Here is a 14,510-nt window from a genome sequence, read left to right on the forward strand (position 1 = left end):
AGCATTGTGCACATTTTTTTTCAACTACATATAGAACATTTTTCGAGACAGACCATATTTTAGGCTACAAAGCAAGTTTTAGTAAATTTATTTATTTATTTATTTAGAGATGGAATCTCACTCTGTCACCCAGCCTGGAGTGCAGTGGCACAATCTCAGCTCACTGCAATCTCTGCCTCCTGGGTTCAAGCAATTCTCCTGCCTTAGCCTCTTGAGTAGCTGGGACTACAGGCATGCACCACCACACCCAGCTAATTTTTTGTATTTTTAGTAGAGACAGGGTTTCATCGTGTTAGCCAGTATGGTCTCGATTTTCTGACCTCGTGATCTGCCCGCCTCTGCCTCCCAAAGTGCTGGGATTACAGGCATGAGCCACCGCGCCCAGCCAAGTTTTAGTAAATTTAAAAGTATAGTAGTTCCTCCTTCTTCATGGAGGATATGTTCCAAGACTCCCAGTGGGTGCCTAACACAGAAGATAGTACTAAACCCTGTAGGCACTGTGTTTTTCCTATGTATTTATACCCATAATAAAGTTTAATTTATAAATAGAGCACAGTAAGAGACTAACAAAAATGATAAGAAGAACAATTATATCAATAGGCTGTACTAAAAGTAATGTGAATGTAGTCTCTCTTTGCTGTCAAAATTCTGTAATGTTTTCAGATCATGATTGACTATGGGTAAATAAAACTGCAGAAAGTGAAACTGCAGACAAAAGGAGACAACTGTATCCAAGTAATACAAAATAAATTTTATGATGATTATGAAATCAGCAATCAATAGCAGAAAGTTCTCTTTAAAAATTCTCCAACGTCTAAGAATTAAGAAACTTACAGCAAAGTTAAAGAAGAACTAAAAGCGGAGATTAGAAAATATTTTGAGCTGAATGAAAAATGAAAACAATATGAAAGCAGTTCTGTTATGCAGCCAAAGCATTGTTTAGAGGGAAATTTATAACATAAAAATCCCGAAAACCTGTGACATCTTTAACAACTAGAAAATTAAGAGAAGATTGAACCTAAAGGAAGTGTAACAAAGGAAATAATAAATATAAGAGCAGAAACTACTAAAATATGAAATAGAATAACAATAGAGAAAATCAGTAACACCAAATGCTGATACTTTTATAAATCTTTAGTCAGACTAATCAGGAAAAAAAAAGATAAGACACAAATTGTCAATATCAAGAATAACAGACGAAAGACCTCTGTAGAACTTACACATATTATAAAAGGAAAATAAAGAAATATTACAAATAAATTTATGTCAATTTCTACAATTTAGGTGAAATAGACAAATTCTTTGAAAAACTGAAACTACTAAAGCACTGCAAGAAGATATAGATTTACATATATATATATATAAACAGATGAAAGATATGTATAGACACAGATATGTAGAGATTCATGAACAGTCTGTATCTACTAAAGAAACAGAATCTGTAGTTCAAAACTTTCCCACAAAGAGAACTTCAGGTGCATATAGCTTTACTGGTGATTTTTTTTCAAACATTTAAAAAGAAAAATATGTCAATTTTACACAAACTTCACCAAAAAGTTAAAAAAGAAGGAACACTTTCCAACTTATTTCATGAGACCAGCATTGGCCTGATAGCACAAGCATATAAAGGCATTTTAAAAAGCCTACAGCATCTCAATATTTAGCCACTCAAGAAATAGTGCTGAAACAATTGGAGGATATCTAAATGCAAATCAAAACAAAACCCCAAACCAAAAGTATTTTTAAAAATTTTTAAAAATTATATCTTTTACCATATAAAATATTAACTCCAAATGGATATTCCTAAATATAAAGCCAAAAAGTATAAAGCTTCTGCAAGAAAGCACACGAGAATAATCTTTCTCATCTTAAATTAGGCAAAGATTTATTAGATTTAGGACCAAAAGCATGGTTCCTAAAGAAAACATTGATAAACTGAACTTTATTAAATTATGAACAAAGTTGTCTGTTTTCTGGAAGACATTGTTAAGAAAACATGGACATGGCCGGGCGCAGTGGCTCATCCTTGTAATGTCAGCACTTTGGGAGGCCAAGGCAGGCAGATCACCTGTGGTCAGGAGTTCGAGACCAGCCTGGCCAACATGGTGAAACCCTGTCTCTGCTAAAAATACAAAAATTAGCCAGACTTAATGGCAGATGCCTGTAATCCCAGCTACTCAGGAGGCTGAGGCAGGAGAATCACTTGAACCCGGGAGGTGGAGGTTGCAGTGAGCCGAGATCGTGTCACTGCACTCCAGCCTGGGCAACAAGTAAGACTCTGTCAAAGAAAAGAAAAGAAAAGAGAAAGGAAGGGAAAGGGAAAGGGAAAAGGAAAAGGAAAGGAAAACGAAAAGGAAAAGGAAAGGATGGACACATAGAGAAGAACCACACACATGGGGACCTATCAGAGGGTGAAGGATGGATGGAAGGAGATGATCAGGAAAAGCAACTAACAGGAACTAGGATTAACACCTGGGTGATGAAATAATCTGTACAACAAACCCACATGACACAAATTTACCTGTATAACAAGCCTTCACATGTACCCCTGAATTTAAAACTAAAATTTAAGAAAAGAAAGAAAATGAAAAAGACATACCACAGACTGTGAGAAAATGTTTGCAAATCAAATGTTGGATAGAGGACTTGTTTTCAGAAAATATAAAGAACTTTCAAAACTCAACAATAAGAAAGGAAATAACCAAATGAAGGAATGGGCGAGAGATCCAATCAATTCTTCACCAAAGAAAAAAAAAAGAATGGCAAATAAGAACATGATAGGATGCACAGCACCATTAATAATTATAGAAAAGCAAATGAAAACCACAAGGGGCTACCCTTCTGCGTACACAATGATAGTAAAACACAAAACAAAATGGTAGTGCCAAATTCTGGCATAGACGCAAAGTAAAATATACTGTTGGCAGGAATGCAAAATGGGGAAGCTTATTTAGCAAACAGTTTGGTAATTTCTTGCACTTTTAAATATCCACTTGACATATTCCCCAGAAATCTTACTCCTAATTATTTAAAGGAAGTGAAAAATTATGTTCATATTAAAAAATCTGAACTCAAATGTTTATTATAGCTTTTTTTGTGATCACCCCAAACTGAAAGCAACCAAAATGCCCTCAGTTGGTGAATGGATGAATATTGTATAGATATACAATGGAATAAAACTCAATAATAAAAAGAAACAAGCTGTATTAGCAAGGATCTCTAGAGGGACAGAATTAATAGGATATACGTATATATGAACGGGAGTTTATTAAAGAGAATTGATTCACATGATCACAAGGTAAAGTTCTACGATAGGCCATCTGCACGTTGAGGAGCAAGGAAGCCAGCGGTGGATCAGTCCACGTTGCAAAACCTCTAAAGTAGGGAAGCCAACAATGCAGCCTTCAGTCTGTGGCCAAAGGCCCAAGGGCCCCTGGCAAACCCCTAGCGTAAGTCGAAGAGTCCAAAAGCTGAAGAACTTGGAGTCTGATGTTCAAGATCAGAAAGCATCCAGCACAGGAGAAAGTTGAAGACCAGAAGATTCAACAAGTCTGCTCTTTCCAACTTCTGCCTGCTTTATTCTAGATTCACTGGCAGCTGATTAGATGGTGCCAACCCAGTTGAGGGTGGGTCGGCCTCTCCCAGCCCACTGACTCAAATGTTCAACTCCTTTGGCAACACCTTTACAGACACACCCAGGAACAATACCGAGGTGGGAGAATCACTTGAACCCAGGAGGCGGAGGTTGCAATGGGCCGAGATCGCACCACTGCGATTTGGTTATTTGCTTTCTTATTGTTGAGTTTTGAGAATTCTTTATATTTTCTGAAAACAAATCCTCTATCCAATATTTGATTTGCAAGTATTTGCATCTTTCAATTCAATCAAGTTGACACTCAATATTAACTGTCACAAAATATGGATGTGTGTACCAACATGGCAGAGTCTTGCATTAGTTTACTAGAGCTGTAGTAATAAAGTCACAAAAACTGGGTAGCTTAAACAGTAGAAATTTATTGTGTCATAATTCTGGAGACTGAAAGTCTGAGATTATGGTGTCAGCAGAGTTGGTCCTTCTGAGGGCTGAGAGGCAGAAACTTAAATACATCTCCCCTAGCTTCTGGTAAATTTCTGGTAATCTCAGTGTTACTTGGCTTGTAGAGGTATCATCCCAGTTTCTGCCTTCATTTCCCCATGGCATTTTTCCTATGTGTATGTTTGTATCCAAATTCCTCTCTTTTATAAGGACACCAGTCATATGGGATTAGGGCTCACTCTGCTCCAGTGTGACTTCATATTAGCTTAACAATTATGTCTATAATGTTCTTTTTTCCAATGGATATATAGTAATGTATAAATAATGGAATATTATTTAGCCATGCAAAAGAATGAAATCCTACCACTTTTGACAATATGGATAAAACTTGAGGGTTTCATGCTAAGTTAAATAAGTCAGAGAAAGAAAAAATTTATATGTGGAATTGAAAGAAGTTGAACTCATAGAAACAATAGAATGCCAGGTGCTGGGGAGCTGGGGGAGAATGGTAGATGTTGGTCAAAGGCACAACTTTTCAGTCATTGTGATGAATACGTTCTGGGGATCTAGTATTTCGCATTGTGACTGTAGTTAACAATACTGTATCATACACTTCAAATTTGTTCAGAGTAGATCTTAAATGTTCTTACCACCTGCCCCTCCCCACAGTGGTAACAATGAGGTATTAGATGTGTTAACTAACTTGCTGTGGTAATCATTTCACAATACATATAAATATCAAAATGTCATATTATACACGTTCAGTTTGTCCAATCTTGTGTCAATTATAGCTCAATAAAGCTGGGGAAAAAATCAATAGGAGCAGAAGTCTCCACATACATTAATTTTTATACAACATTGTTTTACTAAAAAAAATTAGAAATAGTTTAAGTGTTCATTGATAAAAAGAATGTTCAAAATGTATTACCAATGTTTTGAAATACAAAACACAACTGTTAAAATGTCATACACCTTAAACACATGTGAGCTATTTTGTCAATTATTCTGCAATGATGCTAACATAAAAAAAAAAAAAAAAAAAAAGGCTGGGCATGGCGGCCGATGTCTGTAAACTCAGCACTTTGGGAGGCCTAGGCAGGCAGATCGCTTGAGCTCAGGAAGTTCAAGACCAGCCTGAGCAACGTGGAGCAACCCTGTCTCTACAAAACATACAAAAATTAGCCAGATGTGGTAGCGCCATGCCTGTAGTTCCAGCTACTTGAGAGGCTGAGGTGACAGGAGCGCTTGAGCCCAGGAAGTTGAGGCTGCAGTGATCTGTGATCACAACACTGCACTTCAGCGTGGGCCACAGAGTCAGACCCTGTCTCTCTCACACACACAAAATAATAATAATAAAATCTAATCAGTCAATCAATCAATGATGTAGATTGGTAGATTTTCATTTATTCATACAGAAGGTGTTCATGGTACAATGGACTAATGCTACAGTGCCTACCAAGACCAGATGCTTCTTTGCTTGAGAACTGCAGCATGCTATTCTCAATGCCTAATACAGATGGAGTCAAAGAGATTTTTCCCTTCTGAGAATTTGGAATTGGGGTAAGAGGTGCTAGTTTATCTGAAATAGTTACAAGAGTGAAATGTGAGAAAGCCAAAACTGTGAGAGTAGTGACAAGCAAATGTGCAGAAAGAAGCAGACATGAGGCTCAGTGGCCCCAGAGAAGAGAGAAGAGCATAATGAAAGACAGTGGTTTTCCCAGCATCTCTTTTTCTTGATGCTGGTATTTCTTGATGCCTGTATTTCTTGATGTCCAGCTATTCTCTCATCTTTGGGTTTTCTGAAAGATCCCCTATTCTTTATTTCATTCTTTATATAAAATGTTTCATATTTGGAACATTTCATATTTCCAATGTCCTTTACTCCCTAAGCTAATCTTTCCTTTGGAGTTGAAAGATTACATGAAAAATAATGCTTAACAATTTACAGACCCCCAAAAATGTTAGAGAAAGAGAGAGAATGAATAAGCTTGGGCAGGATATATTTAAACCTGTTACTAGTGATTATCTGTATATGGTGGGGCCATAGATGATTTTATTTTTTTACTACATACCTTAAATTTAAACACAAGCAGTTTTTCAATACATAGACACAGGAATGTGCCTTTCCATCCCAGTTTAATTATTACAAGTGAAAATTATTAATGGTTTGATATTTACAGTAGTTTAGAATTCTTTTTTTTTTTTTTTTTTTTTTTTTTTTTTTTTTTTTTTTTTTTTTTTTTGAGGCGGAGTCTCGCTCTGTCGCCCGGACTGGAGTGCAGTGGCCGGATCTCAGCTCACTGCAAGCTCCGCCTCCCGAGTTTCCGCCATTCTCCTGCCTCAGCCTCCCGAGTAGCTGGGACTACAGGCGCCCGCCACCTCGCCCGGCTAGTTTTTGTATTTTTAGTAGAGACGGGGTTCACCGTATTAGCCAGGATGGTCTCGATCTCCTGACCTCGTGATCCGCCCGTCTCGGCCTCCCAAAGTGCTGGGATTACAGGCTTGAGCCACCGCGCCCGGCCTAGAATTCTTAATTATATCACTGAAGTATCATCTTTTTCACTTTCAAGTAGTTTTGTTTGCAATGATAATGCATTTCTTTTTACAATAAAAGACCCATAAACATGTTTAAAATAAGTTAAAATCAATTTGACTGTTGTGAATGTTGCCTGTTTTCAGATATGAAATTATATCACATTTTCTCATTTCCTTGTAACACTATGCCATTTCCCCTCGAAAATACATTTCTTTTAAGTTAATGCTTCTCTTAGCTTCAGTGATCTTTACACAAGCAAAAGGAGAAATGTTTATTATCTTCCTTTAAGTAAACCTTCGTATAGTGAAGAATTTCCTAAAGGCACTCTAATTTGTTTGCTTTTATTGGAATTTATCATATTTAATATTGTTTCATTAAATCATAGGTATTTTGGATAACCATTTTTTAAATTATTACTTAAATTTCTCACTCTTCAAATGACAAGAATAAGACCTAGAAATGTTAAGTTACAGAGATCACCTTCAAGTTGGTATTCTGTTTTCTAGAAGAAAATAACTTTGTATGCTGTGATGTCTCAGGATATTAGATATTTCTTCTATCAATGGCATAATTACAACAACTATAATTTATTCCTTTTTAATATATGAATTTGTAATCTGTATATCTAAGTGCAAATGTATATTCTAGAATACATTTGCTCTTCCTCCCCTTCCCATCCTTCTTCCTGCTCCTCCTCCCCTTCTCATCCTTCCTCCTGCTCCTCCTTTTTCTCCTCTTATCTTTCTTTCTCCTCCACTTTTAAATAAGATTTGACATATGAAGCTGTTTTAAGATCTTGTCTACACTTCATTTTGAATTGGGTAACAAGTGAGACAAATAAGACATTGTCTTGATAGGGAGTTGGCATTTGTTTTTCTTACTCTATTTACGTTTACAAATTTGAGAACTCGATACCTCACATTTGCCAAGTATGGTCTGTGAGCCAGACACTGAACTAAGTGATTTATACTGATTATTTTGTTTAAACTTCCCATCAACTGCTTAGAGTCTCCTGTGGAAACTGAGGTCCATGCACTTGTTCAAAAATTCAAACAGATTGCAAGAGGTAGAGTTCTGATTCAAATGCAGGTGGTCTGATTTCAGAGACCAGACTCTAAAACACCAGGGCACTAAATTTGGTCAAGGTCATAAGGCTCAGTATTTTAACTTTTCAGGTAGGAAACCAGCATTTCTAGATCACCACAATGGTCTGCAGATGTCTTCCATTGTGACCACTGACCGAGTTTCTCTACTGGGAGAGGCTAGTATGGACTCCAGCCGAGAACGAGGACATCCAGTTAGATAAAATTCAGTCAAATTCAGAATGCTAAATTACTCTTCTAGCTGTGGTTTCAGGGTAATCTTTTTTTTTTTTTTTTTTTTTTTTTTGAGAAAGTCTCACTCTGTCACCGAGGCTGGAGTGCAGTGGTGCGATCTTGGCTCACTGCAACCTCAGCCTCCCAGGTTCATGCAATTCTCATGCCTCAGCCTCCAGAATAGCTAGGATTACAGGCGCCCACCACCACGCCCGGCTAATTTTTGTATTTTTGGTAGAGATGGGGTTTCACCATTTTGGCCAAGCTGGTCTCAAACTCCTGACCTCAGGTGATCCACCCACCTTGGCCTCCCAAAGTGCTGATATTACAGGTGTGAGTCACTGTGCCCGGCCTCAGAGTAATCTTTTAAGGAAAATTCTTATCTGCCTTAAAGCTCAAGATGTTCTATGCTGGAAACTAAGTGACTATATATATTTTAAAAGTTCTTTCTTTTTTTTTTTTTTTTTTTTTTTTTTTTTTGAGACGGAGTCTCGCTCTGTCACCCAGGCTGGAGTGCTGTGGCCGGATCTCAGCTCACTGCAAGCTCCGCCTCCCAGGTTCACGCCATTCTCCTGCCTCAGCCTCCCGGGTAGCTGGGACTACAGGCGTCGCCATCTCGCCCGGCTAGTTTTTTGTAGTTTTTTTTAGTAGAGACGGGGTTTCACCGTGTTAGCCAGGATGGTCTCGATCTCCTGACCTCGTGATCCGCCCGTCTCGGCCTCCCAAAGTGCTGGGATTACAGGCTTGAGCCACCGCGCCCGGCCTAAAAGTTCTTTCTTCAGGCTATTTCCTTAGCTCCATAAGCAATGTTAAAGGTTATGTTCCTTGCATTGATTGTTTATGGCAACCACATAAATTCATGCAGACTGACAGTTTTGTCCTGTTCTCCAAAGACCTTGGAGTATAGATAAATATGATTTCTTAAAATAATTAAATATATGCTTGATTAATCCCATTATTTAGGCAGATGATGGCCAAAAGATACTTCTTTGCTTTTGTCATATTAATATGGAAAAGGTAGAAAAGATTTGGGGCTGATAAATGTATTATTTGGTGGCGAATCACTTGAGCCCGGGAGGTGGAGGTTGTAGACTGTGCCATTGCACTCTAGCCTGGGTGACAGAGTAAGACACCATCTCAAAAAAGAAGAAAAAAAATATATATATGTATGTCTAGATATGTGTGTATGTTACATATGTGTGTATACATATGTGTGTGTGTGTATATATATATATATATGGTGGCTAGCATATTTTTACTTTTATTATACCAAGGCTAGCATATTTTTACTTTTATTATGCTACTAGATGTTAGTTAACCATACATCATAAATTACAGTGTTGTTTATAATAAAAAAAATAAAAGAAACCTAAATGTCTAGCAATACGGAATTGGTTAAGAAGTTTCATTCATAAAATGGGAAACTACACTCATTAAAATGTATCCAGATGAATAATCACATTAAAGAGCTTCATGAGATGTAATTAAATGGAAAAAATTTTAAAACACTATAAATCAGGATATGGGATATGAGTTTATTTTTGTAAAGCAATCAACAAATTATTTGCCTAGTGTGAGATGTTTTACTTTCTAACTTTTTCCTTTCTTTTTGCACGTTTCTATTTTTAACACCAAATAGGTTTTTTTTTTTTTTTTTTTTTTTTGAGATGGAGTCTCACTCTTTTGCCCAGGCTGGAGTGCAGTGGTGTGATCTCTGCTCACTGCAACCTCTGTTTCCCAGGTTCCAGCAATTCTCCTGCCTCAGTCTCCCTAGTAGCTGGTATATTACAGGTGCCCGCCACCATGCCTGGCTAATTTTTGTATTTTTAGTAGAGACAGGATTTCGCCATGTTGGCCAGACTGGCCTTGAACTCCTGACCTCAGGTAATCCGCTCGCCTCAGCCTCCCAAAGTGTTGGGATTACAGGCATGAGCCATCACACTCGGCTGTATTTTCTATATAAGAAAAAATAACATATACAAAATATTACTTGAGGACAATGTATAAGGAGATAATCTGTGTTTAAAAGAAACGCCATATTAGGTATTGTGAAGGAAAGACAAAAATAAAAGTATCTCATTGAAAATGCTATCTTAAGATTTTATTTATGCAAATATTTGGGACCATATGCTGAACCTTACAGTTTGGCATGCAAATATCTCAGCTTCTAATTGCCCAGGGGATCTTGCCTAGATTTGGGAGATTATTTAAAGTTATTTCCAATAACCAAGACCATTTAGTCTGTAAAACCAAGTAGAGTATAAAAAGATACCCCCAGTAGAAATAGGTCAATTACATTATCAAAACCTATGGGCTTGTTATATTATTAATTCTCCTTAGGAACAATTATGTCAGTATGCACTTGTATTATCTTGAAAATAAAATTTATATCAGTTTGGATCAGAAATCTTATTCTTTCTAAGGATAGATTATGGCCCATCTGGCCATTTGCAATCTTACTCATTGGCAACTTTCCAAGGAAGATCCAACATGCTCCAAAAGAGGTCTTCCTTACAAATGCAAACAAACATTAAAACAACATTGTCAACACACATGAAATGCTCAAACCTCTTACAAAGTTCCCGTTGCTCTTAAAGTCTAAAACTTTAAAAATGATGTATAAGGTCCTCTGGGATTCATTGCCTGCTTGTTCTGGTCATATCTGTCATGATTCCCTAGTCTCTCAGTACACTCAGACCAAACTGGATTAATTTCAGTTACTTGATTGTGTCACACTTCCTTGTCTCTGTGCCTTTGTATGTGCAATTTCCTGTGCCTAGAACACCCTGCCCCTTCTTCAGGCCAACTCCTACTCAAATTTGAGATCTGGGCTGAGATATCCCACTTCTTCCAGGAACTACATGGTATCACTTATTAGAGAGATGGTCATACAAATCACCTTTCCACTCAGATAGGGGATAGAGACTGAGTCTTTCCTTCTCCATGGCATCACCTGGTCCTAACATAAAGAAGTATAGAAGGTGTGCATTGAAAATGCAATGATCAGTATCAATGCAGTTTCTTTTAAAGTGTTATGCTATTTTCAGAAGATCAATGTGATTCTTCCCCCACTATGATATGAGGGAAATAGAGAAATTTGAAATTGAAAGGGTTCTTGTCCTTGGATGTTGAGTTAACTGTGAATGTGATCTGTAATTGATTTCACAACTTCCCCAACTCTCAGTTTCTTCCATTGTAAATGGGGCCAATAAAGATATTCTTAATCTCTTCCTTAGATTAACGTGAAGAACAAATTAACTCATGCATAGGAAGGCATTCTTTAAAGGAGCAAGTGCCATGTATATGTCAGTTATTTTATTGACCACATTTTCAGTGGAAACCTCATTTGTCAGTGGTGGTGCTTAGATTGTCGCTTCCCCTAAGGTTCTATCACCATCTCTCAACAAGGAACACCAAACGGATATATAAACTAGTATTCTTGCTCTGCAAGTACATTGTCATACATCCTGAACACCTAATTCCAAATATGTTTCTGCTCCTCTTATAATGAAATTGGAGAGACATCGCCATCTTTATGCTCAAAATTCTTATAGCCACAAGCATGTAGTCAACAAAATCCATCCCACACAGATTAGCTTAAAATTAAATTGGCCAAATCTCGTAGGGAAATGTTTTAGTCACCTTATTCTGTTACTGGATATCATTAAAGTGAAGTTCTGGATGGTGAAGAAAGCATCATTTGGCATAGCATTAACACCAAGATCAGTAGAAGAAAGGCTGTTTTTAAATAGATTTTTAAAAGGGTTATCTGTAGAAAAATCTCCATTTAGGAAATGGTGACATTTGATAATTAAAACCTTGGATATCTCCTAAAGCAAAGGTTCAAAATAGTTTTCTCTCTTGCCTGTCAAATGCTCTCTTTTAAATAAGGTGTGTTGAGCTCATTGATTTGCATGAATTCTTCTGGTTTCTGTCATCTGAAAGTCGTGTCTTGCAGCTTTGAATGTTTATGTGCTTTGACAGTTCCCATCTGCTGTGGGGATGTCTAAGTGCCCCAAGCCTCATTGGCAGAACGCAGTTAAATCTTTGTTTTTAGTTAATAGATTTTAAATTATTTATAGTGATTATGTCTCATTGATTATTAGATAAAATATTTTGATGACACAAGAATGTCCTGTCAACATTTTCCAGATTATAAATAAATGCAAAGCAAAATGACACACACTTCTTATTAACATGAACTTTCTGATATTGTGATCATAATTAGTTGATCTGTGGCCGCTTCATTAGTCATTTATTTATTCACCTTCATTTTCCACTTCATTTTGGAAAGGATTTGTGGTGGTGTCATTTCATTAAGAAAAGTACAAGGGCAACCACATCGGAAATGTCAAGTATTCAGAAATTGTCGACCTTGAAAAAAATCACCCTTAGAACTCTACAGAGCTAAAACTCTTAACTAGGACAGGCAGGCTTTCTACAAGAAAGGAGCTAGGGGAGAGGTCAATTGGGAATGCCAGCCCTATCAAGATGGCTGGCCCACATGCCATAGGTGCCGGCTCTTTAGGTTCAGGTCATGGGTATTCAAGCTCTGTGTATCATTGTCCTTACTACACTTTATTACCTGGGAACCAACTGTGTGATAGTCATTAGCCATAGCACCGGGAAAAAATAGAAAACATAGAGAAGGTACCTGTCCTCATGGAGTTTACATACTAATGGGACAAATCAGTCAATATATGTGCCTCAAAACTTTTTTTAAGAGTTCTTTGCGGAAAATGGAGTGAGCTGTGGCTGAGAACAATGGAGATCAGGCAGAGAGACATCCTCCGCATAAATGTCTAGTTGCTCTGTTCTTGTCTTTGTTGTAAAATACCCTTTCAAATGTGAATGTGAGGTTGTGATGTTATGTAAACAATGGACACTGCACCTCTGATGTTATAAGTTTAGGTCCAACTCTTTCTCTAGTGTAAAGTTGTCATTTTTCTTAATTGTAAGGTTGCCTACTAAAAATTTTTCTTTTCTTCTTCATTTACTAGTTTTTTAATTATTATTATTATTATTTATTATTATTATTATTATTATACTTTAAGTTCTAGGGTACATGTGCATAATGTGCAGGTTTGTTACATATCTATACTTGTGCCATGTTGGTGTGCTGCACCCATCAAGTCATCAGCACCCATCAACTTGTCATTTACATCAGTTATAACTCCCAATGCCATCCCTCCCCCCTCCCCCCGCCATGATAGGCCCCGGTGTGTGATGTTCCCCTTCCTGAGTCCAAGTGATGTCATTGTTCAGTTCCCACCTATGAGTGAAACATGCGGTGTTTGGTTTTCTGTTCTTGTGATAGTTTGCTAAGAATGATGGTTTCCAGCTGCATCCATGTCCCTACAAAGGACCCAAACTCATCCTTTTTTATGGCTGCATAGTATTCCATAGTGTATATGTGCCACATTTTCTTAATCCAGTCTGTCACTGATGGACATTTGGGTTGATTCCAAGTCTTTGCTATTGTGAATAGTGCCGCAATAAACATACGTGTGCATGTGTCTTTATAGTGGCATGATTTATGATCCTTTGGGTATATACCCAGTAATGGGATGGCTGGGTCATATTTTTTGTAAGAACAAAGTAATGCTATGTAGTATTTATTAAAATTTTATTATGGTAAGCATGAGCTATGTCATTTAATCTTCACATATTTTGAGATAGGTAGATATTATTTCTAATCATTTTGTACAAATATAATATACAAGTAGTAGAATGTATAAATCTTAAGTCTACAACTTATAACATTTTACAAAGTGAATATACCTATGTAATTCCACCAGATGAAATTATCCGTTCCTAGATAATGCTGGCGAGCACCCCTCCAGATCTCACCCCGTACTGAATCTAGTCAATGCCTCCTCCTAAAGGCAACCACTTTTCTGACTTTTATTACAATTGATTAATGAAATTCCTACAAATATGCATTCTTTTGTGTTAAGCTTCTTTTTCTCAATAGCATGTCTTGAGATTCTTTTGTGTTGTTGCATGAAACAGAAGCTCATTTCTTCTCACTGATAACGTATTCTCATGTGTGGCTATCTCCTACTGGATTTATTCCTTCTTCTGTGCATAGACATTTGGGTTGTTTCCAGTGTGGGGCTATGATGGATAAAGACCTATGAACATTTTTGTTTATGTATTTTTGTGCACACAGATACTTGTTTCTAAGGGTGGATATTTAGGAATGTAGCTGCTGATTTATAGGGCATGCATGGTGAGGGGTGCTCGCCAGCATTATCTAGGATATTGACAAAAATTTTCTATCAGTTGAGATTTCATCAGAAACCTCAAGCCACTGTAAATAATACATAATAAGAGATTTATTACCATGATTAAACTTGACTCAATTGTGGAAACTAGAGGAGCTGTCTATTGAGGATGCTGTCCCCTATCTGGTATCAAAACTCAAATTAGTCTACATCAGCTAGACCAGAAGTCAGGAAGAAATGTTGATTTTAAAAGAGAATGATAAGAAACTGGAAGTCACAAGGCAGAACTAGAACGCTTGGGGGAAAAATGGAAACCTTTGAGAAAAACTCAATGATAGCTGATGAGCCGCTGGTGAGCCCCCTTCTAAATCTCACTTAGAATATCTTTTCCAACC

At 37.2% G+C, this 14,510-nt stretch overlaps 1 long non-coding RNA gene across 1 annotated transcript in view; it reads left to right on the forward strand.

The window, feature by feature from the left end:
* LOC117094440 overlaps nt 1-14,510 on the forward strand; it is a 561,524-nt gene that overhangs the window by 117,777 nt on the left and 429,237 nt on the right. The gene's annotated exons all lie outside the window — the stretch shown is intronic.

Source organism: Trachypithecus francoisi, unplaced genomic scaffold, assembly GCF_009764315.1.
Source record: "Trachypithecus francoisi isolate TF-2019V2 unplaced genomic scaffold, Tfra_2.0 Lachesis_group13, whole genome shotgun sequence".
NCBI classification, from domain to species: Eukaryota; Metazoa; Chordata; class Mammalia; order Primates; family Cercopithecidae; genus Trachypithecus; species Trachypithecus francoisi.